Source organism: Psammomys obesus, unplaced genomic scaffold (assembly GCF_907164565.1).
Source record: "Psammomys obesus unplaced genomic scaffold, mPsaObe1.curated_primary_1811, whole genome shotgun sequence".
Lineage (NCBI taxonomy): Eukaryota > Metazoa > Chordata > Mammalia > Rodentia > Muridae > Psammomys > Psammomys obesus.
In genome coordinates, this window is record NW_026588752.1 from 9,386,778 (window position 1) to 9,409,451 (window position 22,674).

Sequence of the window (22,674 nt, forward strand, 5' to 3'; positions counted from 1 at the left end):
GTTTCGGGATCTGTGACTTAATGCCGTGGTAGTTCGGGAAACTCTTGTTACTGTTTTCCTGCATCCTGTAGATACTGACAGCGCTGTTTTGTTTTACTGGGTGACCAATAACCCAGCCTTGCTGCATTTCTTTCTCTGGAAGTTAACCCAGGACTTTGCACATGCTCTGCAAGTGCTCTACCCCAGCTAGATCCCCATTCCTCTTTTCCACATTTTTTTTTATAATTTTCATTTTTTGTATTAATTACAGGTTATTTACTTTGTATCCCAGCCATAGCCCCCTTCCTCATTCCCCCCCAATCCCACCCTCCCTCCCTCATCTCCTCCCTGCCCCTCTCTAAGTCCACTCACAGGGAAGGTCCTCCTCCCCTTCCATCTGACCCTAGCTTATCAGGTATCTTCAGGATGGGCTGCAATGTCCTCCTCTGTGGCCTAGCAAGGCTGCTCCTCCCTGGAGTGGGAGAGGGGGAGTCAAAGAGCCCGCCATTGAGTTCATGTCAGATACAATCCCTGTTCCCCTTACTAAGAAAACCCACTTGGATGCTGAGTTGCCATGGGCTACATCCAAGCAGGGGTTCTAGGTTATATCCATGCATGCTCCTTGGTTGGAGAATCAGTCTCAGAAAAGACCCCTGGGCCCAGTTATATTTGTTTTTTTTCCACAAAATGTATTATTTTGAGAATCTCACTATATTGCCCAGACTGACCTCCAGCTTGTGTGCCACTACATTTACCTGATTTTTTTAAAAAATATTTATTACTGGTGTGTGTGTGTGTGTGTGTGTGAGAGAGAGAGAGAGAGAGAGAGAGAGAGAGAGAGAGGTGCACAGGCCATGCATTTGTGGAGATCAAAAGACAACTAAGTAAGGTTGATTCTTCTTTCATAGCTTCTAGCAGTTGAACTCGGATCTTCAGATACAGGCAGCAGGCCCTTTTTCTGCCTCTCACCCCACTGAGCCATCTCTCCATCCCTAGACTTGATCTTTGACCATGCTTCTTGTATGTCTGGTTATTTTTGACTGCATACACAACATGGTATGTGAAAGATACTGGTGATCATTTGAGGCTTAAGGTGAGCTTCAAGAGACAGTTGACTTTCCTCTAGGGGTTTGGGGCATCTGGGTTGCCTTAGTACAATCAAAGCATGAGGTGACCTTGCTAACTCTGAGATGGCTTTTAGAGCCTGTGATGATTGGACTTCAACCCTTGGAGATCAGCTGAGAGACCGGAGGGTGTTGCCAGGCTCCTCCTAGGTGAACTCTAGACTCTTATTCTTGTTTTGTCTGACACATGAGTCTTTACAAAGTTATGCTTGACGTATTAGCCTTTCTTTCATTTTTCACATTTCAAAGTTAGGAGGTGATAGCTTAAGAAAAAAAGAGGCCTCCAGCACCAGAGTTCACCTACTTTTCTTTTTCATTAATGGGGTTGCAGTACGTCACAGTCGAAAGGAAACGAGTCTCAAAGCCCAGGAGGGATGGGACAGGGTAGGAGAATTACAGATGGACCAGAGCAACAGGACGTGGGCTGCTACATCACAGCCAGGGGATTCTAGGCTTCTCAGGCTGCTATAAGGGGTCTGAAGGGTTTTCTGTAAGAAATGGTCATTGACTGAGATGAAGAATTATTTAATCTGATTTAAACACTACCCAAAGCATTCATGTATCAAAATACCACATGGTATCCACCAATATACATAATTTCAACATCTTATGTATGGATGAAAAGAAATTAGAAGCATACAAGCCCAGAGAGAAACTTCCAGCATATCAGGTTGTTGTCTTCTCAGAACACATCCAAACTCCTATCTCACCCATATTCAAGGACCTGACCTCTCCTGTTGTTCCTCCCTCAGGGACCCACACCTGACTTCCTGCCAGTCCGCTGTTCCTTCAGCTCTCCGTTCAACAGCTGTGGGAAGGTTGGCTCTTCCTTGACTGTCACCATTTAAACCAGGCTGCTTCCCAAGACTGTCTCTTTCTCATCTCTACCCTTTCCCGTGGTACCCATCACCTGACATTTGTTTAGTGGTTCGGGGGTCTGCGGGGACAGTGTCCTCATCTGTCCGACTGCGCTTTACCTGACTACAGCCTGGCGTGCTAAGGGTGCTCCTCAAACACCGTGCAGTCCTCTCTGGGTGAGCCCTGGGACAAAGCAAAGGGGAAGTGACTGTTTTCTGCTCACTCATCTCTTTCTCTTCCACATGAGGCAATTTCCCTTGGAGACCTTCCCACAATACCCAGTGGCATGCAAACAAAATATAGCATCTGAAAGCACTGGTGAGCAGGAAGCAGGTGGCTCCCTGGCCGTAGAGGACCTGGCCATGTGGGGGCTCTCCCTCCAGAATCAGAGCTCTGGGATGGGGAAGGGCTGCAGTGAGAGAACGGCCTCAGGGACTTCACTCAGAGACCCTACCTCCCACCACTTCTCCATACTTCCTCCCTCTCGTTCAGGAGAGAATTCCCCCTACTGTGTGTCTTTGCTGAGGTGGAAGGCAGTAACTGATTCATGGGGAAGTCAGCGGGGCTGCTCCTGGCTCTGACTCACAACTTCTCATCTGGTAGGAAGGTTTAATGTCCCACAACATCTCTTGGAAATGTCCTTTGTCTAGTGGCCATTGGGGATTCTCCTCTGGCCTCCTACAGAGCTTCTCAGCCAACTTTCCTGGCATTCACGGCCCTGTGTCAGTTGCTCAATGAAGAAGAGGGCTGATCTGTGTGGGAGGGAAGGTGGAGAAAGTGGCCACTTCTCCAGCTCCCAGCCAGATGCTGCACATCACTGGGACTGGAGGGCTGAAGGAACAGTAGGCAGAGTCCGGGGTCACCTTGGTCTAGAGTGCGTAGGCACTGCTTGTGGAGTGGTGTTCGGCTGTGAATGTTTCTGGAGACATCAGGGCAGGCAATTAGTCAAGACAAGGACTCCATTCCTATTACTCACAGTTCAATCCTAAGACCAGCTCTCCCTGTGCGAGACGTGCTGGGCGCTAGCCACACAGAGGTGGAGATACAGCATGGCCCTGACTTCTGGTTCTCTCTGTCGTTGGTAGGTTTTCCAGAGCATAGTGCTTTGGGGGTGTGGACAAAGGATTGAGGCCTAGGAACGTAGAGCTGCCTGAGAACAGGCAGGAAGGCTGCATGGAGGAAGAGGGGACCCTTCATTCTAGAAACCTGGAGACATGACATAGGAAGGGCTTCTTGGTCCCAGAATGTGTAGAGAGTCTGAAGCATTGGTTTCATGTAAGGAATAAGAGTGCCTAGGCTTGTTCCTGGTCCCCTCCTTCTCTGGAACTGCATCTCAAGAGGCTCCTGCGCCGGTCCAGCTCTCACAAAGGGTGGATCAGAGCAGTGCGTTTTCAACACTGGACACTTCACAGGGTGGGCAGCTGGCGTCCTGAGAAGATGGAAGAAAGCCGAGTGCTGGCCAGGACTGGCATCTGCTTCTTCTCAGTACTGATGTTAGGCATTGTTTATACCGTTTTGTCAGTAACTGTCAGAGGAGGGGTTTGCAGCAGGCTTTGCTGGCCAGCCTCCTTTAGCTTACCATTACACAACTCTTCTTGGACCTAAACAAATTTCTGTTCACTTTGGACATGGCACCTATGACAGACCAAAGAAATGATTTGACTTGCAGATAGCTAGGTGAAACTGGTAGGTTATCTACAGCACATTAGTGACTCCAAGGTAGCCGCATCGCTGAAGAGTTGCATCCATGGAACTGACATGCAGCTAGAAAGTCTCCCTCTCCCCAGCAATTGTTATTGCTTCTATAACCTTGGGAAGGAGGCTTGAGACTCTTATAAGTTTCAGGAGGTTCCTAAGCCTTGTAAGTTGTATTTCCAGAACCTCAGGAGCCTGCCTCCTCCATCCAGGAAGGAACAGTGCGAGCACACACATGAGCGCATACACACACACACACACAGATTTAAAAATGCTGTGTTAGGAATTCTGAGGAAATAGCCATGTAATGCACATCCTTAACCTCACCAATCAATACTTTCAGAAGAGCCAGCAGGCTTGTGCTCTGGCTACCATTTTTTCTTGTTGTGTGACACTCAACAAATCACATAACCTCTCTGGGCTTCAGATTCTTATTCCTTAAATATTGAGAAGTTGGGCTCACCATGGATGTGAAGACTTCAGAGGCTGAAAAATAGCCAGTGATGTGAAAATGGCCTTGTCCCCAGTCCAGAGACAGGGACTGGCTCTTCTCAACTTTCCCACCTGGCCTGCTCAGAGAGGAACCCCACAGTCTTAGCAAGACAAGCCCTGGTGGCTCTCTAGAGACATTTCCTATCTAGCAGAGTATCCAAGAGACATGGGATTTTGTCTCCAGTGCCTCTGGCCAGAGTCTATGTCCAATAGGGTGAAAGAGACTCTCGCTGCTGTTGGCCTGACATACTTTGACTAGATCAAGCTAAAGATGTGTCTCACCTTAGCTTGGAGTCTCCATAAATAGGACCTTGCTTTGTGCCCATCTAGGAAGTGGAGCTGAAGCAGCAATTGTGAACATGAAGTACCAGTGGGAATGACAACAGGACAGTGAGACGGAAGGATTCCGGGTAGGTCACTGTGACCTATGGGAAGGAATGAGTCTCCACAGTTTCTTATGCAGTGTGACACTTTATAGAACCATGTTTTCAAGGATGTTTGCAGGTAAAGAACCTGTGCCGGAGGCAAATTTGTTTCCTGACCAGAGCAATAAAGATAATGCCTTCCCCTTGTAATCCCAGAACTTTCGAGTTCAAAGCAGGAGGGTCAGGAGTTGAAGGGCAACCTAGGTTACACTGCACGATTTATTCCACCACCTCCCCCCAAACAAACAAACAAACAAACAAACAAAATAACCAAAATAGATCTGGGCTTCTCCAGTACAAATTAGGGTAGGCTTGCCTCCTAAATTATGAGTTTCACCTGCTCGGTAGAACAGTTAGTCCTTACGTGCAGGGGCTGTGTTGGAGTAGAGTAAGCCCCATAATCATTTGCAGATGTTGTACTCTGCGGCCTTTCTCCTCCTCAAGGTATATGAAGCGGTGGCGTGTAGGAGCACTATATGAACTAAATTTAAAATATTATTCTATTTGTGTGTGTGCGTGAGAGAGAGAGAGTGGGGAGAGAACGACCCAGGTGCCTGTGGACGCCAGAGGAAGGTGGGTGTTGGGTCAGTTGTGAGCCTCTTGATGTGGGTTCTGGGATCCAAACTCCAAGGCTCATCATGACTGAGCAGCAAATGCCACCAACCACAGAACCATCTCTCTAGCTCTGAACCGTGTCTAACTTATGTGCCTGTAAGTGTCCACCCTTCTACCTCCAAGAAGCCCAGGACGGTGTCCCTGGCATGCGTGAGGCATATTATTTTGTTGAGGACTGAGTTTTGGGATGTGAGTTGTTTTCTCTAGGGTCTGGTTGTGTGGTGTGGGATGCCGTGGCTCACTCAGGCTGCTCACTGAAGTGTGAAATGCTGCAGCAGGACGATGGCACGCTAAGGTCATAGCTGGGGCTTGTTATGGTTAACTTTTGGACGAGAAGACTGTCTGCTCTGAGGCGACACCAACCTCCATCTGCACGCAGCCTGTCCTGAGACAATGGTGGTCCTGTTCTGAAGCTAGGATTGCTTAGCATTGCCTTTCTCCACATACAGTGTCCGCAGCCATGACAGCAACATAGCAGCTGGCTGGTGGATGGCATACACGGGGCTGCCCTGGACAGATGCAGCAGCAGGTAAGGGCTCCGTTTTGTACCTCAGCTGCAGTGCAGACTCAGCAGCCTCCCCCTGGCTTTCTGCACTGGCCCCACGGAGACTGGGTTCTAGAGAACACGAAGGAACGCGGAGCACCCACCATGCACTGTGCTGTGAGCAGCCAAGGCCTTTGCCTCTGCCTTGAGGGCACCATATCTTCTGTCAGAGCACAAAACCAAGGCGGGCTCTGGGATCAGTCTGCATGTAAGGAAAGCATGTTAGAGCATCACGCTTCTGATTGTTGTCATAAGTCCTGGCAGGGCTCCCTCCTAGTGAAATAAAATTGATCTCAGCAAACACGTCTAATGTCAGCTTTGCAGTCTAATGAGCGTTGACAAATTTATAGAGTTTTACAGATTTTTAAGATTTTTGTATTTTGTATTTTTTTTTTTTTGAGACAGGGTTTCTCTGTGTAGCCCTGGCTGTCCTGGAACTCCCTTTGTAGACCTAGCTGGCCTCACTGGCCTCTGCCTCCTGAGTGCTGAGATTAAAGGCATGCGTCAGCACACCTGGCTTTATTACTTTTAATAAAAATGGCTCAAAACTGTGTGTGTGTGTGGGTGGGTGTGCAATTTCAGGTGTCCACAGGTGTCCCATCTCCCTGGAGCTGGAGTCACAGGTGGGCCTGAGCCTCCTGAGATGGATGTGGGAGCAGAACTTGGGTCCTCCCACAAGAGCAGTAAGTACTCTTAGCCACTGAGCCATCATCTTTCCAGCCCTTAGTTTTACATATTTTTGAAGTCTGAGAAAGAAAGAATGTATTATTCCTGCCAGCATGTTTAAAATACAGACCGTGTTTATACAGAAAAGAGTCATTCTCTGCTCCCTTCCCTCCCACCTTAGCCAGCTAGTGTTTTCTATTATCTTTCTACCATGCTTGGCTGTTTCAGTCAATGCAATGGTTTAGAGTTATCTCTTTTGTATTAGTGGGATCTTTAAACATAATTTTATGGACTTGATTTTTAGCGTGCTTCTAGATTCAGAGTAAAGCAGCTGAGGGTACAGGGGGCTCCCATCTTTCCCAAGGCCCAAAGAGCCTGTCACCATCAGCATCCGGCAGAGCGGTGGGCCTGCTGGGGGCTCAGAGCCAACAGCCACAGTTCATGTTAGCGTTCACTTGTGTAGATTGGCACGAATGCACACTAGACACGCCCTCTGCCTTTTCCTCTTAGAGACCAGGCTGCCCTGCTCTGCCCTGCCTGGGGAGCGAAGGGCCCTGACTCCAGCTCGATGGGAACCTGCACTGCATCTTCTCAGCTGTAACCCCTCCCCAGGCAGTACCTGCTGACCAAAGCCAGCACAAGGTTTAGGGGCCCCGGAGCTCTGGAGTCACTGTTTTGGGCAGCATAGATAAATTAGTGAGTCTCTGTTTCAAAATAAACATGTAAAAAGAGAGAGCTGGGGACACAGGTTAGTGGTATAGTGCTTGCTTAGCATATCTGAGGTTCTAGGTTCAATCCTGGATGCCAGAAAACAAACAAAACAGGTCATGGGGCTGGAGAGATAAACGGCTCAGCAGTTAAGAGCGTTTACTGTTCTTGCAGAAGACCTAGGATAGATGCCCAGCAGCCATATTAGATAGCTCACAACTGCCTGGGCTCTACCCTTCTTCTGGCATCTGAGGGCACCCACATGCAAACGGTCTACATAAACGCACACAGGCACTCACAAACACGCATGAAAAATAAGGTTAGTTATTGATTAATCAGCCCATCTTCTTGGAAGCCAGGTAGAAACTGAGGAAGGGCAAAAGTCAAGACACCGACCGCCTTGGGAATGTAGCCGGGAGAGTGAGAGTTCAGCTCTAAGACAGGCGGCGTGGCTGTGTGTCCGTGGCTGTTATGTGTGTTCGGAAGTATGTTAAGGTCTGTGGTGGTGCAGATAGGCAAGGAGGGGAAGGCTGCTCTGTGACTGTCCGGCCGTGAACCTCTGTGACTGTGTCCTGCTCTCCTGAGTGGGGAGAAGTGCATGTCTGAAGAAGCAGTGTGGAGCTGTGGGTGCCCAGCCAGCTAGCCCAGCAGAGCTCTTGTTCATTTAAGGTGCTGGCTGGAGACAGGCACCTCATTAGGTGCAGGGCCATCTGGGGCCCACATGGCGCAGGCCTTCCAGGGGGCAATGGAGCTATTTTTAGTGGCCTGCGCTAACTCCCAAATCCTGATGACTATTTCTGGCATCAAAAGATTGCCCTGAAGGATGTGGAAACTTTTTTTTATGTTAAGCATGTCTGGTCCCCCTGTGGCTAAGCAAGGACACCGTGCAGAGACCAGGACCAAGGGCCCAAGGACTTCTGGGAGAAACCATAGCTCTGAGCATAAAACCGGAGCCTCCTCCTGCCTGGGCTTTACCAGATCGGTGTGGCGATGGAAACCATGTCACTGGTGTGCCAGGACTGTCCTGGGTTTAGGATCAAAGATCGACAACCAGGAAGCCTTGTAGGGATGGGCTGGTCATCTGGCTCTCTTTCAGTTATTCTTGGTCTTAGACGTTATTTTAGAAGAGCAAACGCTGAATGATGTGTGTTTTCTCTAATGCTCACAACTGGTGTAGGTGTTGTTACAGTCCCCATGTTACAAGGAAACTGAGGCAAAAAGGGGCACAGAGCTTGTTACCTGAGCCTCATTCTTCCCTATGGAAAAACAATGCCCTCCATCCTAGCAAAGTCTGGATTCAGGCACTTCGTACCAAGGCCAAGTACCCATCTGACCAGCTTGCTGCTCAAAGGGGTTGTGGGTGCATCTTTGGGATGGAGAACCTGGCTGTGAAATCCAGACTGGATTTGTTCTGAGGTTGCCCTGACAGGTGGCTTTCTGTATCCTGGGCTGCAGAGGGCAAATTGGGGCAGGCAGGGGCAGCTAGCTGGACGAGCGGCCCAGCACTGGAACACGGGTCCTCCCGAGGGCACTGCCACGGGCAGGAAGGGTGGGCGCTTCCAGTTCCCACCGGGCCTCAGTGGTCGGAAGCGGTCGAACAATAGAGTCACCGGCCTGAAGCGGGGGTGGGGTGGCGGAAGGGGGGCGCTGGGCTGAGGGATTGTGGTTGGGGCGAAGGTGGGGTCCAGGCCACACAAGAGTTCTGGCTGTGTGCCCTGGTCTGCTGGTTGAAAAGCTGGTACCCTGCCCAGAGACAGGAGTGTGCCAACAAATAAAGAGGACCCTAAGTCATTGTGACTGTTGGTGTGTAAACTATACCTGCACATGACTAGTGGGCGAGGGGAGTCCTGTTAGACTCAGTCCTGCTTAGAAGTACAAAAGTGTGAATAAGCACAGGGCTCGTTGTTCTACTAACCCATGACTTCCCATCAGGTAGGGGTTGCCATATCACACCCGAATCCATCAGACCCTTCCCTTTCCCAAGCCTAGGCAGGACCCACCGCCATGAAGATGTGCCGAGGTCAGCAGGCATCAGATGTGGGCCTACCGGAAGGAACTAGAGTGAGGTACTGATTCACACAGCAAGGGACCCGATGAGGACTTCGACAGAAACAAGCCCAACCAATGAAAACCGTCAGGACACGTGAATGGAGCCATGTGAATCTCCTGTCTGGGGTCTGCCCGTATGCTTTGAACTGGGGCACCCAGGTGGGATTCTCGAAGTTCAGCAGTTTGGAGACCCCCAGCTTAGGGTAGAAGGGGACCAGCCATGGCCATTGCCTTTGAGTGGTCCTGACGGCTGTGTTTTTGCCATGTCAGGCCGTGTAACTGGTAATACAGAGGCGCCGTGTCTGTTTTGCAATGAGGGTCATCTTTTTTTAAGCGTGTGAGCATCTTTTGGGTAGCCCTTCAGGAGCTGACCTTTAATTCTGCCCGCCCAGAGCCCGCTGTTTAAAATTAGAACTCTTGGCCAGGGCTGCTGGATTCTGCTGTCTGGGAAACGGCATAAACAAAACGCACCTGCTGTGGGGACACGGAGTGTGTCCTGATCCGGAGCGGCTGTGCTCCGCTGGCTCCTGCTCCTGGGGTTCAGCGGAGCGGGGCCCTGCTGCTTCTGACGGGCTTGGCTCCACCTGCCACGCTCCAGTGTGGACTCTCACACTCGTGTGTAGGCGCCTATGAGGGATGTTCCTACAGGCATGGTGGCACCATGAATTGGTTGGAACTGGTCCTGGGAACAGGGACAACAAGGGTTTGCAGCCAGTCAGGAAAGACCTTGGCCTAGGCTCTTAAGTAGAAGTGCGGATGTGAACACAACTGGATGTCAGGGGAGATCAGTGAGAATTCCTGATGTCCAGGGAAGTGAATGAAGAGCTATTTAAGCCTGTGCTATGCTAGGCATTTCCTATTGCCTCAGTGTTAGGGGGTAGGGACCTGTTTTCCTCTTAGTACAAGGGATCAGAGAGGTTAAGTTACTTCCCTCAGGGTGCATAGCTGGGCAGTTGCAAAACTAAGATTGATGCTGAGTGAGTCTGGGCCCAAAGCCTGTGTCCTTCAAGTTCCACCACCCAGTAGGTACACTGATGGTCTGGATGGTTCTGTCCCCTCGTCTAGAGGGTGTCATTCACACTGTGGAATGCAAGGTTCTGTTCCACTCTTGACTGCATCACTGCTCTAGGGAAGGGCAGTAAAGCAGTTGGTTGGTTGATATAACTTTCGTTCGCTTGTTAAACAGTTACTCAGGGGTGCTAAGGATGTCAGGGTTGAGAGTCTGTCTTCTGCCTCTGTGTGGCTCTCAGTCAGTGTGAATTTAGAGGCACCTGTGGTCCAGGATGACAGGGCTGAGAATCAGGGAGGACTTCTTAGAGAAGGCAGCTGAGCAGGGCCCGGCAGGCTTAGTAAGAGTTTACTAGACAGGGATCAGGTGAAAGGAAGAGAGAAGTGCCTGCCGAAGGCAAAGGGGTGACCCAGGCAAGGTCTCCAGGACCTCAGGGGTCCCCTATGATGGGTGTGAGGAACTTGGGGATATGAGGTTGGCTGGTGGCTAGCAAGGTGGGGATACTGGCGACTCTTAAACCCGCAACACACACACCTGTGTACAGCAAGGAGGATGGGGCTCTGGGGCCTGCCTGTGGGCACATCCCAGCTGGCCCAGTGATCCTGAGGACAAAAGGGCTGATATACAATCTGATGGAAGGGTTCTTGTCAAGGATGAATATGGATCTCTGGGCATACATCTCCTCCACTGTGAGCAGGTCAGGCTTAGCCAGTCTACCTCGAAGAGCTCGCTGGGTGTGCATGGGGCATGAAGGGGCCGGGCAAAGACATGCTGGCCTGGTTGGTCTGCTCCAGTGACAGCTGGGTGGGTCCTTCCCACAGGCCAGTTGGGTGGGGCAGGGCCATGGAGACAGGCGCTGAGTACTTCTTGTTAGTCTGTACCTGGCCATTGTTCCCCTTCTCCCTTTTACCTCTCCTGGGATGTGTTACACATAGGAGAAGCACGGGCCTCCTTTGCAGGCAAGAAGCTGCAGGCTCGCTCCATCGATGGACTGCAGAAGTTGGTGTTCAGTCTACGCAGCATCTATAGCCAGCACCTGAGAACCAGGAGATGGGACCTGGCCTCAATGCCAGCACAGTCTAAGGTGTTTGAAGTAAAGGCAACGCAAGAGAAAGCTCCTTCTGGTCAACCTTGTACTGGATGTTCTGACAGCTGCCGATTCAAGCCTCTACACTTTGTCCCGTGCTGGTCTTTTTGCTTGGATGTTCTAGTTTTTGTCTGTCTACCTGGAAAACTCCCATGCATCCACTAAAACCCAGATTAAGCAGCACCTTCTCTAGAGGCTGGACTTGATTTTACCTTAAGCAGAACTAAGCGTCCTTCCTTTGGGCCATCTACACCCTTTGTAACAGCCTTCTAAGGCATCCCTTTATACCAAGTTGTGATTCCTGGAAGCTTGTCTGTCTCCCCAGCTAAATAATTACCCCCCCCCCCAAATGGACTATTTATGTCTATCCCTGGAATGCCAGCCTTTACTGAGGCCCAGAACATGGTAGGTGCTCAGGAAAGCCTAGAGGAATTAAACCCCAGGCTGTTTGACTGGCATGGCTCCACAGTCTGTGGAGGCTGTTTTAAGCACTTGTCATCTGTGTTGGCTTTATTCCTACGTCATTAAAGCAACTGAACCTTCCAGAGATATGTTGATTAGTTTGTTGACAACTAGACACAGCTGGGGTCATCTGGAAAGACAAACCATGATTGGGAAAAACAAAACAAAACAAAACAAAAAAACCTCTATCAGATTGCCTGGTAGGCGATTCTGTGGGGGCATTTTCTTGATTAAAGATTGATGGGGGAGGGCCCAGCCCACTGTGAGCAGTGACACCCCTGTGCAGATGGCCCTGGTTTTTATAAGAAAGCAGGCTGAGCAAGTCTGAGGAGCAAGCCAGTGAGCAGCACCCCTCCGTGGCTTCTGCTTTAGTTCCTACTTCCAGTGTCCTGCCTTGATGGACTGGAAACTATAAGATGCAACAAGCCTTTCCTTTTCAAAGCTGCTTTTGGTAATGGAGTTTGTCACAGCAACAGAAAACAAACTAGGAAAAGAGGAAGTATGGTCAGTGACCAGGCAGATGCTCTCCAGACCCACATGAGGGGCTTTGAAATGGATTTTGGGTAAAATTTTAAAAATTGAGTATTTGCTAAAAAAACAAAACAAAACAACAACAACAACAACAACAAAAAAAAAAAAACAAAAAAAACAAAAAAAAAAAACAAAGGAAAACAAATAGCTAAACCACAACAAACCCATGTGCTTCTGGTAAATTTTTGTAATTTATACTTCCCTATTCCTCTGTAGTCTTAGGTCTGCATTCATTTCAAAACTTTTATTATCATCATTATTTTATTTAGTTTTGGTATTTAGAAACAAGGCCTCGCTATGCAGGCATGGCCGGCCTGGAACTCACTCTGTAGACCACGCTGGCCTTAAACTTAGAGATCTGCCTGCCTCTGCCTCCAGACTAAATTCTCGTTCCACCAACCTGGCTCAAATGTTTTACATTAGTTACATTTTATACTAATGTGAACAACAACAAAAAGCAAAAGGAATTGTTAATTAAATTCTGACCTTTGGCTGGGATCATTTCTTTCTGTTCCTACTTTAAAAGAGCAATTTGTTTGTTTGCTTTCATGTGTTTATTTTGTCTGCATGCATGTATGTGTGCCACATGTATGCCTGGTGCCAACAGAGGCCAGAAGAGTGTGTCCAATCCACTAGATGACTATGAACTGCCAGGTGGGTGCTGGTCCTTTGCAGGAGCAACAGGTCACTTGCTGAGCCATCTCTCCAGCCCCTGGGGTTTATTTCCTTAAGCTTCAAATTACATAGGTAAACCAGACTGAAATAATTAGTGCCCGATTTAAATTTAAATGTCAAGTGACAATAGTGTTGTAAGTCCTCTGTCATGAGAGGGACTTTCCTGCCAGCCGGGGGCCTGTTGCGGAAAAAGGATGGCCGACATTCCCCTCATCTATTTCCATCCAGCAGCCAGAGGCTCTCAGAAATAGATGCTAGGCCAGATCCTGCTGCCCACCTGCGACTCCCTAAGGCTTCTGTTACACAGACATTAATAAGCACCCAGCCTGCTCTTCAGATGCTTCCCCAAGACTGACCCCAAGCCTGCTCTGCTCTGGCGGTCTTCCTTGCCTCTAGTCACCTTCACTGACACATGGATGGCCATTTTCCAAGCCCCCTTGCAGGGGCCACCCTCTCACCAGCCCCTAGCTAGGCTGGAAGTTCTAAATTCAGAGGTCCTGGGGATGGGGCAGGAGAATCATCCCAGGACTCTACGGACAGACATCAGGTCCGCCCAGAAGGCATCATGTGTGCATAGAGCCTGAGCTGTATTCCTCAAGCTAGCTCTACAAGACACACCACAGCGAACACTGCGGACTTGTGTGACAGCCAACGTGTAGAGTACTGGGTTATGATGGTAAGAAGGTGTGTGTTCAGTACAGACATCATAGTCTTTGGAGGCAGCCTTTCTCACCCTTGTAGCCCGAGTTGGCCTCCAACTTGTCACCCTCCTGCCTCTACCTCCCCAGCGCCGCTATTGTAGTTATGCGCCACCGTGCTTGACTCAGACACAATCTTAAAATTCTCTATTTTTGATCTACAGTTGGCTGGGCCCGTGCGCGTGGGACCCACAGGTACAGCCAGCAGGCTGTGACAGTCGCTTTGATGCTTACTGTTATTATTGTTTTTTTTTAATCCTATCTTCCCAAGAACTCTTTTGGGGACTTCTATGTCATTGGAAGCCCCTGGCTCCCATCGGTGGCTGAAGGGGCTTGCTGGGCACAAGCGTTAAGGCCCGGACCCAGTATAGTATACATAACTGGACAGAAACAAGCCTGTCCCCAGGCAGCTGCACAGTCTCGGCTCCCCCTGCTCGTGGGTCGGCACTGAAACCTGAGCACAACTGGCTGGCTTAGTCACCCTCCGCGCCTGGCAACGCTGGCAGCAAAGGCCTCTGTGCCCAAACACACCACAACAGCCCGGCGTCACCAGGTTCCAGAGGCAGCCCAGGCATTTGGAGCTCGCTTTGAAGGGGAGCTGAGGGGGGCAGCAGTGGGCATGGGTAAGAGCAAGGTCATCCAGACTGCAGACGGGCAGCGGCCAGCAATATGGGGCCTCCAGAGTGCAACATGAGTCTTGAGAAAAGCTGCCTCGCAGAATGTGCTCAAGACCGTTGAAAAATAAAAATGCCGCTGGCAAACCAGAGCCACCACTGGATTGTGAAACCAGCTTCTCTGCGTATGTGTGTGTGTGTGTGTGTGTGTGTGTGTGTGTGTGTGTGTGTCTGAAAAGGGGAATTTTCTAATTTCTATCTTTTGGGTTTTATAACAGCTTCGTTGAGAATTTCACATGCCATATGATTTGCCCCTGTAAAATGCAAGATTTTGTGGTTTTCCTCATAGCTATACATGGCTGCTTGTTAATGTTCACTTCTCTCCCCTTTCCCTTCCCCTGCCTACATCCCTCTTTTGGCCTTAGTGTCGGAATCTACCCTCTCCCTCTTTGGTTTGCCTATTCTGGACATTTCACAGAAATAATATGTGGCCTTTGGGGGTGGGTTTCCCATATCTCACTCGAGTTCAAGGTTCGTATATGCCATAGCATGTATCAGATGCTATTAATATTGAATTAAATATTAAATATTATTACAGTACAATAATAATATTCTATTAGATGGCTATTTGCTACACACTCTTTGTTCCTTCTCTGAACGATGCTGCCTCTGGGCTGTTTCCACTTGGGCTCTGATGAATCATGCTGCCATGATCATTCATGTTCAAGTCTTCATGTGGTTTCGTGTTCTCGTTTCTTTTGGCTGCACACCTAGGAGTAGAGTCAACACTCAAGTTTCTCTTAAAGGGAAAAATAACGCCCCCAAGTCAAAGTATGTACCATGCAGAGAAGATTAAAATACCTGCACGGTTCTGCTGGAACATGTGATCTTGATGATACCAACAGCTGGGCCTGGAACACGCTGGAAGCTCAGTGAACAAAAGCCCAAATTCTATCTCATTCTCGTGTCCTCAGTGAAAAAGATCCAGGGGTGGAAATGTAGTGACAGCAAATATCTCATTCATTCATTCATTCATTCATTGATTCACTCACTCATTCACTCAGTCACTTGCTTGCTCACTCACCCACTTATCCAACAAGTTCAGGAAGCCTCAGCAGGTACTTAGAGGCTGTTTGGGTGTCCTAGACACAGATGGAGAAGCCCCACTCACCCTACACATCAGGAACTCAGTCTAGAGGGGAAAACAGACTTGAAACCCTTGTGCTGTGACACAGAAGAAAGCAACGACATCCTTTCCTCTTACCCTGGGCACTGCCTTCTTGAACACCTCATACATCATGTCTCTCGTCCTCAGGACAGAAGTGATCATGGGAAGATACTGTGTCTTTCAGGGGCACCTTGGACTTTTAAGGCTGGCTTTTGGGGTCTCCTACTCCTCTCTTTTATATAGTGAGGGCTTAGTTCTAGAGTAAAAAGCCTTGTGTCCACTGCCCTTTCGCATTGATGTATTTCCCGTAGTCTACAGCCCTCCTGAGTTCAGTCCAACTCTAAGCTGGGAGCCAGAGTTCAGAGATGAATAATGTTCTATCCACCTTGACCTTGCAGGCAGACCACAGTGTCACCTGCTACTCAGGGCAGAGTACCTTGGGCATCACAGACAGCCTTGGGGGGTCCTGTATAAGAATGCAGTTTTGTGTTAACACACATGTGGGGCGCGTCTCTCAGCTACTCCCAGCATGCTCTCTGCTCCCAGTTATCTCGGCATCTTCATGTTTAAAGGCAGTGTCTATGCACCCATTCCGAAACATGTATGTCCTCTACCCAATGTCAGCTCCTCACACAGGGACACAGAGGGCCTCCCAGTCTCTCAGGACAGTCTGCCAAGAGAATCAGCAGAGCCTTGTCTTTGGATGGCTCAGGGACAACTAGGGAGCCTATCTGTGTCATTCCCGCTTACTCATGATTTCTTATTTGAATACAGGTGCTGCACATACATGTATGCGATTCTTAGTCACAGGTCATGTTCTGTCCCACCTAGATTACGCGTGTGTGTGCAAACTTATATAATTACTTTTGCTTTTCAATGTTAAAACTAAGGTATTTTGAGGCCAGGTGTGGGGACACACACCTTTAATCGTAGCACTCAGGAGGCAGAGGCAGGCAGGACTCTTGAGTTCAAGAGTCTACATAGTGAGATCCTGGCCAGCCAGGGCTACACAGTGAGGCCCTGTCTCAAGAAAATAAAGCAAACGCAAACAACCTCCAAATAAACAAAGCCAGGAGCTAGCTTCCTTATGGTTTGATAGTAGTTCGTCTCCGATGGGGAAACTTTGTAAAAACAAATCTAAACACGACTAACTGGAGGCAGGAGCTGCCACATGCTGCTATGTCACCCCTTTCTCTAGGAGATACAGTTGTCTATGGATGCTTAATGCTGAGAGGGGGCTGGGACTCCGCAGGGGGAAGCAGCTTTGGAACATACTTTCTTCCTGGAGAAAGTTGCCCTTAACCTACTGTCCGTCTGGGGTGGCCTGCTGAGCAGTGGTAAAGCCAGTGTCAACAAGGCTTCTAGGGGGTGGGCCAAGCCACCTGGGCTGTTTTCTGGCCTGGGCATAGATGACGGGAGGAGCAGATGTGTGAGCAGGGGCAGGAGGCAGGTAGGGCTGCCCACGACTGCACAGGTTCTAAGTCAGGGACTGGTTCTGCTATGTCAAGTGACGGCGGAGAATCTATGCGGTATCTCTTTAGGGACTGTGGTTCCCAGAGGCGATGTCATGGCCTCCACTATAGGGGGGGTAGAGAGGAAGTCTGGAAGAGCAGGGTGACTCTTCGGAGGGCTCATGGTTCAAGGGTAGCCATGACATTCTGCGTGCCGTGTACAGCCCCATGCTCTCCAGGCCCTGCGTGTTGGGCCTGGCCAGCTTCCTAGGCCTCTCCTCACTGTGCTGGCTCCTGCTTAGCTAGACTGTGATAGAATCCAGACCTGTAGGTAAAACGAGGTTGGGTGTGGGATCCCCCACCACCACTTTATTTCTCCAAATGAATTGTGGTGTGAGTGTGTGTGTCTGATCAGACCCTGGTGTGTGGTGGTCAGACTCATAGAGTCTGAGGCCAGACTGCCTGGGTCCAAAATTCTCAGCTGTGTGACCTCGGGCACAATACCACCTCTCTTCTCTTGAAAAGAACTGAATGGTAACTGACCATCCTTGTCACCAGTGCTGTATGGAAATGGACTTTGTACTTGGTAACTGACCGACCCTTGTCACTAGCATACGGAAACAGACTTGGTACTTAGTAACCTGACTTTCCCTTGTCACTAGGGCACAGAAATGGACTTGGTACTTGGCTTGCAGCAAACACTTTTGGACTAAAAACGTTAAAGAAACAGTCATGGTTGCAATAAGACTTCGTAGGAGAGAGGCTGCTCCAGGAGGCGACTCCTTATAGGGAGATGCATTGCTTGACACAGAATTCCCTGCCTCAGACTCACAAGGAACTGCTCTGCTGCCTTAGGATCTGCCCCAGAGCAGGGCTGGGTCTTGCTTCCGGGCTCTGGTGCTCTATCTACCTGGAATGCACACTTGCCTCTTGGTCTTGCTCCCTCAGAGCTTCTCCCTTCCTTCCTTCCTACCACAGACTTACTATCCCTCATTTTAGCCCTCAGTCCCAAACTATGAGCTGCCCTGACTCTCGGTGATCCCCTCCCCACACCTCCACTTGTTGGGACTTTGGCCTCTCCAGCCTCCCTTTGCCCCTGGGTCACCCTCTTAGGCTTCCCCGCCCACATCTCTGCCTCTGCACCTGATCCCTGCCTGCCCTTCCCAAAGAGCTGCCAGGTCCAGTACCTTCCTTCCAGGTCATTAGCCAGAGGTCACTGCCTTAGAGAGGCCGTCTCTGGCAACTCTCTCTTCACCACAAACCTCCTCTTCAGTCTTCTTTCTCCTTAGTTTTGAAATAGTTTTATAACTTGTTTGTGAAATATATAAACCAATTATATATACAAAGTGTGAAGTGCTGCTCTTTCTTGTAAAGTGTAAGTTCTGAGAGAAAGAAGGAGGGAGGAAGGGAAAAGGAGAGAGAGGAAGGGAGGCATGGAGGGAGAAATAGAGGAACGGAGGGAAGAAGAGGGGAGGGAGGGAAATGGAGATATTTGGCTAGGTGGAAACTGAGGCTAGGCTATCCTGGGCTCTGAGCCATTTGGGGAAGTCTAGCCACAGTTGCCAGAGATGATCTTCCGGGCTTTAGGCCATCTTGAGACTTCTGTCGGTTTGCCCCTGAGAGGCAGAACCTCTGGGACAGCTGTGTGGAGCTTTTTGTGGTCTGTAGAGGCTGAAGTCCCCTCCTTTACTGGAAGGTTCCCCTGGTCCAGAAGCGCTGTCCCTTCATCTCTGAAGGATACAGGGGAGGGTACTTTCCAGGGTGGAACCTTCTAATGGGGTGTTGGGACAAGACCTCTGAGAACTTGGACCCAGAGGGAATATAGCCACTTCTGATACAGCCTCTGGGGCAGGGGATTGCCAGGAATAGGACCCTGGCCTTGTCCTGACAACCCCTTTCCTGTCAGGCTTGATGGAGTCTGCTGTGGGGACAGAGAGTGAGGGCAGGCTGTCCCTAGCAGGTTCAAGGGGCTCGTAACAATACAGTCTGTCCCATGGACTCAGGACCATTTGGCTGAGTCAGGGCAGCTCATTGAAGACAGAACCAGAGGCCCTTGGCCTCCAGCCTCCTGACTCTGTGGTAGCCCTTACTGCCCTCAGCCTGTGTACCCAACCCTGCTCCCCACCACTGCGCGTTCCTTCCTCAGTGACAGTTCTCAAAGTATGGTCTCCACATCACCAGCACTGATGTCACCCCAGCGCTCTGCCCGAGGCCAACAGAATCAGGAACTCTAAGGTGGGCCTGCTGTTCTGTGTTCAATCTTGGGATTCTCGATGCTTCCTGGGTGAAGATGAAGGGCCCTGACAGGCGTTGGAGGCCTTCAGCTCTATTCCTGTGTGATGTCAGCTGTCAGTCTGTTTTCCCTTCAGACAGGGCTCTGATGCATGCACGCCTGTTGAACCTGTTGCCTGGCACTCTTCCAGGCCGGCAGCCAGGGCAGACTTTGTGTTCTGGCAATCAGGGGTTCAAAGGTTGGCCTCATTCAGGCTGTGTGATCAGGCAAGTTGCTTCATGGAGCCTCAATCCACTGAACCTCTGTGCGGCCCATTCTCCAGGGAGAACAGACACGCATCTACCTCGGGGACTGTGAAGAAGGAATGAAATCACCTGTGCAAAATGCTTGGGCTGGTTTCTGTCCAACTCCTGGGGACAGGGCTTTAGAAGTCTGAGTTTCTCAGTCTTTAAAGGGAAACTCCTTTATTATCTAACATACTTGGTGAGGTGCTCTTATAAATTAACATGCTGATGTTGTGTGTGTGTGTGTGTGTGTATGTGTGTGTGTGTGTGTGTGTACTGAAACATATTAATGCACAGAAGTAGAAAAAATAGACTAGAGATGACAAGCCTCACCAGGGCTTTAGGACTTTATCCAGAAGGCAATGGGGATCCATGGAAGACTTTAAGGCAGGGGAGTGGCATGGTTTGGTCAATGTTGTAAAATGATGCCCAAACCCACGCATACTCCAGAATCCCCTGGGAGCCTCGTTAAAACACATGCTGCTCTCTAACCCCACTTGTACCCAATAGAGCTGGTAAAAAAGCAGCGGTCACTGTCCCCCAACACTTTACAGATGCCAGAAAGCTGATGATCAGAGAGGCAGGACCTGCTAGTGACGGGCTGGGCCAGGGACCTGAACAAGGCATGAGGGTGAAGTCAATGAGGAACCTTTAGGTTTTCTGTGGGAAAAGAGCTGCAGATGGGACACCCAGCCATTTGTTGGGCTTAGCAGAGACCCGTGACAGAGGCCAGAACATTGGCCTCAGTTTCCCCAGCTGTGAATCAGGAGTGTTCACTGCTGTCGACGAGAGAAAAGTCTCTGTGCTGGAGGGTGCAGGGGAGCTGGCCGGCTCTTCTCTAGTCTGGGATTGTCATGTGGTGGCCCAGAATTTCCCTGCCCCACCCCCAGCCCACACCCTGGCATGTCTGGGCTGGGCTCCGAGAAGAAGAGCAATCTTCCAGTTTGTGTTGCCCAAACGTTGCGCAGGCCTGTTGATGTCTCTCCATGGCAACGGCGTTCCAAGCTGGATGGGGGCGAGGGAGCAGATCTGTGTCAGACATCCCGAGGTACTGTCCCCATCGCTGGGATATGGAGGGAAGCGTCCGACCTGGTGAAACCAACACTGCCAAGTAAAACACTAAGGTGACCAGGCCACGGCGGGAGGGAGAGACACTTCTGAGGTGAGGGCTCCTGAGTACTGCTGTCCGTTCTGTCCTTAGGGTCTGTGTGGGGCAGGATGACAGTTCATACTCAGGCCCCAGGGCTGTAGTAGTCTGCTTCACATCCTAGCATGGCTGTCTTTGAGCTGTGGGCCCCTTATCAGTGTGATAGGGATGTCAACTCTGGCCTCAAAAGGTGGCTAATAGGAGTGCATGGGCCATAGGGAACCAGCCTGGGTTCTGTCATCTCCCCTGACTCTTGTGTGAGCTCCACCAGGGATGTTCCAGGGCTGGTGGACTGGAGGGCAATGGGCACCATGTAAGCCCAGGTCCGAATGTTCCACACCCACGCTTTCCTCCTGGCACAGAAACCAGCAGCAGGTCAGGGGGCTAGCTGCGGCTCTTCCGGTCACTCCCTACAAACATTGCTTTCAACGTTCAGTGAGGTTGAGTGTAGCCGAATGGTCTGTCATCCTAGCACTTAGGAGGCCAAGGCAGGAGGATAGGTCTCTGAGCCCTAGGCTAGCCTGGGCTGTATAGTGAGATCCTGTCATAAACAAAACCAAACAAGCGAAGACACAAATTAGACTAGGGAGCCGATAAAGGAGCTAGGAGGTTCCAAAGCCAGAGTTCTGGATTCAGTTTAGCAAGTGGTGTGTGACTGCAGGCAGGATACTTCACTATCTTGGCCTCAGTTTCCCTTTCTGGAAACAGCTGGCAGCTCTGGTGTAGCCACATGGGGACGTCAGGGGCACCCTTGATGCTTGTGTCTCACAGGCAAATGTGATCTGTCAGGGGGGTTAGCTGGCTTAGCGTCTTCGTTAGGGTGTCTATTGCTGTGACGAAACACCACGACCAAAAAGCAAGTTGGGGAGGAAAGGGTTTATTTGGCTAACTCTTCCACCTCACTGTTCATCACTGAAGGAAGTCAGGGCAGGAACTCAAGCTGGGCTGGAACATGGAGGCAGGAGCTGATGCAGAACTCATGGAGGGATGCTGCTTACTGGCTTACTCCTCCCGCTTTCGAATAGAACCCAGGACCACCGGCCCAGGTATGACCCAACCCACAATGGGCTGGGCCCTCCATCAATCACTAATTAAGAAAGGGCCTTACAGCCAGATCCTATGGAAGTATTTTCTCACCCTTGGTTCAGATCACTGTAGCTTGTGTCAAGTTGACATAAAACTAGCCAGCACACCTGGTTTTCAAATGTTATCCAAACCAGCTATTTCTGTCTCCCCCCCCCCGAGTCAGCCCTGCGCAGAGCCATCACAATGCAGGGGCCACTTCCTGGTGTGCCCTCAGTGCCCCTTCTCCTACTGCACTGGTTCTGTGTCTCAGTCACAGTCGGGGTGGGGGTGGGGAGGTGTACCGTGTGGCTTCTGGTAGAAATGCTTGCCCAGTGGAATCCCTGTTTTACCTCCTGCCATGGACCTTTGCTTATTCTCTTAGGCCATCCCCTACCCCCAACCCATCCCAGCAGTGCTGGTAAGATTCTGCTGTGACACCCCCCACTGGCTGCTCTCTCTGCCTGAATGGTTTTTCCAGACACGGGCTGGCTACGCTCTCATCTCTGCTCATCTGTGCTGAAACACCATCTAACTGGACCTGGTACTTAAAGAGCGCCTAGTTTCCCGGGTGAGCTCCGTCACCCTCCGTGCCATGCTATGGTCCCTGGCTCTGAACTGCCTTGCCACTTCTCTGTTTAGACCTAAGTCTACCTTCCCCACACTGTCCCTCAGGGCTGGCCTTCTGTTTTCTTCCCCGTACTGGTTGACTCTTGGCGTTGGCATGTCAGCTGGTGACATGTTCCAAGCAGTGGTCCATTAATTGAGCACAGGTGTAGACACAGGTGTTGCCAACTTGCCCAACACCAACAAACATGGCTGCCGTTCGGCATGCCCCACAGTCCCCTAGGTAGCCGCAGGCAAGCTCAACTCACTGGGGGAGGAGCCCCCTTCTGTCCACTATACTCATTACTCAGAACCACTTCCTGTGGGGTGGAGTGGCTCCTCACATTTTTATTTTGTTTAATCTTAAAAGCTGCAAGGCTCAGTTGATAGCCTCTGCCCTTCACCTAGAATCTGGTACTCAGCTGGGTCCCTCCAGGACATGCCCAGAACATTTGGATTGTTATAGCTAGAGGTGCGGCAGGTACTCAGTGG